Consider the following 3698-nt stretch of genomic DNA (forward strand, 5'->3'; position numbering starts at 1 on the left):
TCCTTCCATATTGCATTTTAAGCCTAGTTGAGTTCAGAGGCATATTAATAGTCAAACAGGGGAAGCCTGTCCCAAAAGGCATGACAGATAATGGTGAGGAAAGGGTGAATGTTCCCCATTGAAGCTATCGGGTGCACTTAGCACAGTTAGTTTTGTTGACAGGTGGGAAGTCAGGAATGTTTTGAGTCAAAGTCTCGTGTTGGGTTGTGAATTGTGATTGAATGATCAAATTCCACAACCACCCTCTCTAAATATATGTGTGAATGTCAAAATCAGCCCATGAATGATGGACCAGAATGGATTGATTTGAAGGAAAATGAGCTTCACTGCTCAGTAGCATAATTCAAGTGGTGGTTGGGTTGGGTGAGGTGATTTGGTGGGGGAAAAACAACATTACTATTACTAAATATGTAAAATTAGAAAGGGCATGGATTCATATATGTAATGGTCTGGGGGGAAAAGGGTGGCTGGCGATTAAAAAATAATGAATAATGAAGAAAGCAAGGTGTTTATGGATCACCTAACTCTTAAGACTTTGTTGGTCTCTCTTCAAGTCTTAAACAAAATTTCAAATGAAATTAGTTTGCCAGACTTGTTGGTAGCCACATGCTTTGGATTATTCACCTGTCTCCTCCACTTTTTCCGACGTCAAAAGGTACCCGCTTATTTTTTCGCTTCACCATAACTATTATATTAATTAAATTAAAATAATTACCTGTTATATAATATGATAATAATTGTAATAACCATAATCAAAATCGTAATAAAGGTATTGGTTTGGGAAACTATATTATTGGTTGTATGATTTTGTGGGAAAAAAAATGATGGTCAAAGATGTTAGCATTGAAAATTCAAAGAGATTGAGTTAGATTATGTTGGATCATTGATTTTAACTAAATATGCATACATTTATTACTTGCTTCATGAATTGTTAGTACTTTAGGGTGGTTTAAAGACTTGACCATCATTGTTATCATTGTTTACTTTACCATAATATTATAGTATTACACCTCTAAACACTTACTTTGTTTAAGATTTGGCTTTAGGAGATCTAAAAATAACCAACATTTACATAATTATTTAAGTGTGATATTCTAATCTTGAATGCAAACAATCTCATATTAGTTGTACCATGGAAGTAGAATCGTGTGTTTTTCACACTATTCCTAAGTCTTCCAACTAGTGCACAATTGTACCTTGCAAGTATGTTCACAAAAAATGTTATATTCATAAGTAATTTGCAAGATAGATGAATGTTCCATAGGGATTTAGTACTTGAAGAGCAAGTATTGATTTGTCATTTTTGAGAACTTTAAATGCTTGGACAATCATGAGTGAGCTTTAATACATGGCTTTTTGTTTATGTTAAAGTGCTTCAAGAGTTCTTCTATGTGTATGTTTGACCGGTGGACTAAAACTTTATTTAGGATACCCTTGAGCACCAAGTCAATCTAAATTTTGTTCTATTCCAAACATGCTTTATTTTAAATTCTTTTTTTAGATAAGTAATTGCTCTGGTGGACTTTTTCAAATTATCAACATATACTATTATAATCACAAATTTTATTTTTGATTTTTTTAATGAAATCATGTGGACAAATTGAATTATTTTATATATTTTTTTTCTATCAATTTTACTTAGATGATTGTATTGCATGCATCCAATTGCTTCAGCTGCAGAAGAATCATTGAATTTGATCTAGCACATGCTACAGGATTTTGAGAAATTCTTTCAAGCATTTTGAATCTTTCAAGAATTTTCATTTGTGACGCTATGAATGGGTCCATAGAAGTTGTGACCATCCATTTGATGCTTATTTAGCTATTCTAAAACTACAAAATTTGCAACGTAATTAATAATGTGTTTACAGTGATTTTTAGAAGTGTTTTTAGTATTTTTAATACTTGAAAAATAAAAATTTTCAAGTGTTAGAAATACCAAAAACACTCTCCAGAATCACTATTAAATGCACTTTAAAAATCTGTTTGGTAGTGATTTTAGAAAACAGTTTTAATATTTTTAATGTTTGAAATTTTTTTCATTCAAATGTTAGAAATGTTAGAAATACTTTTTATAATCACTTCCAAATGCACTTTATGAGTCCATTTAGTAGTGATTTTAAAAAGTATTTTAACATTTCAAACACTTAAAAACTTTTATCTTTTAAGTATTAGAAGATGTAGAAACGTTTTCTAAAATCACTACTAAATATGTTCTTAAAGTGCATTTGATAGTGATTTTAATAAGTGTTTTTAGTCTTTTTAACACAAGTTTTTTTATCTTTCAAGAATTAGAAATGTTAGAAATACTTTTTAATATCACTACCAAATACACTTTGAATATGTTTGTTGTAGTCAATACTAGGTTTATGCTATAAGCCTAAAATTGCCCTGAACCACATTGATGGTAACGATAGAGAAACTTTTATGCGATAAATTTTTTTAAGAATGAATTGGTTCAATCCATAAATCACAAAATGCTGCTTAATGTTTGATCTAATCAACAATATGGACCTATAGAAGACAAAGTAGAAAACCTTGCATCAAGGTGAAAGAATTTTTGTAAGGCTTTAAACATAGGGGTTGTATAATAGTTCATATGCAATTAATTGGGTAATCTTGTAGACATTGAGCTTAGAACTGTAATCATCCTGATTTTATTAAAGCATATGAATTAAAGCTACAACATGGAGAATAGGATGTCCTCAAGCAAAAGAAACAATAGTGTTCTTAAGAGTAACAATTTAACCATCAATTGCAAATGGTTGATAAGAGATTTAGCTACCCATTCTAGGTATGGGCATGAGCAACAAGCTGCTGCTCAACATCTATACCAATTGACATATAAATGTTTAAGAGAAAACAAACTACCTTAATAGATTAATCAGGAAATTATGCTTTAAGTTGAATTATATAAGAAACTAACATAGAAAAGACAACATTACAAGTTGAAAGAAGACAGACATGACACCTCCTAGTTGAAGCATCAATTAGAACTGAGTAATGAAATGGTTCACTAGATGGACAAATGTTCTCTTGAATACATTTAAGAAACGTTAGGGATTTGGACAAAACCTTTGTGAAAGATGGTTTAATAATTAAATTATGAAGAATTTCTGAATTCCTTTTATTGATTTTTTCGGTACACACCATACACATATATATATACAAATGACTGAATAAGAAAATATCAATCTGGCTTGATTCTCTCCTAAAAATAGGAAACTGAATCCTAAGGAAATATCCTAAATGATCTCTCATTTTTTATTCCTAAAATACTTTCCTAAATTAAAATCCTAACTTTGAATGCCAAATTTCAACACTCCCCCTCAAGCTGGAGAATATATATCATATAATCCCAGCTTGCAAGTTAAGTCTTCGAAGTTAGGCCTAGGTAAAGCTTTGGTGAGGATGTCTGCGGTTTGGTGCTTGGTAGGAACGTAGTTCAATTTAACCGTCTCACTAGTCACCTTTTCTGTGATGAAGTGTCTGTCAATCTCAACGTGCTTGGTCTTATCATGATGCACAGGGTTCTTTGCTATGCTTATAGCTGCCTGATTATCACACATCATCAGAATCGGAGATGAACTCGTTTGTCCCAGTTCACTAAGAACCCTTTTTATCCAAATCCCTTCACAAATTCCCTGTGCTAGAGCTTTGTACTCAGCTTCTGCACTACTTCTGGCTACAACTGATTG

This window comes from Vitis vinifera, chromosome 13 (genome assembly GCF_030704535.1).
Source record: "Vitis vinifera cultivar Pinot Noir 40024 chromosome 13, ASM3070453v1".
NCBI classification, from domain to species: domain Eukaryota; kingdom Viridiplantae; phylum Streptophyta; class Magnoliopsida; order Vitales; family Vitaceae; genus Vitis; species Vitis vinifera.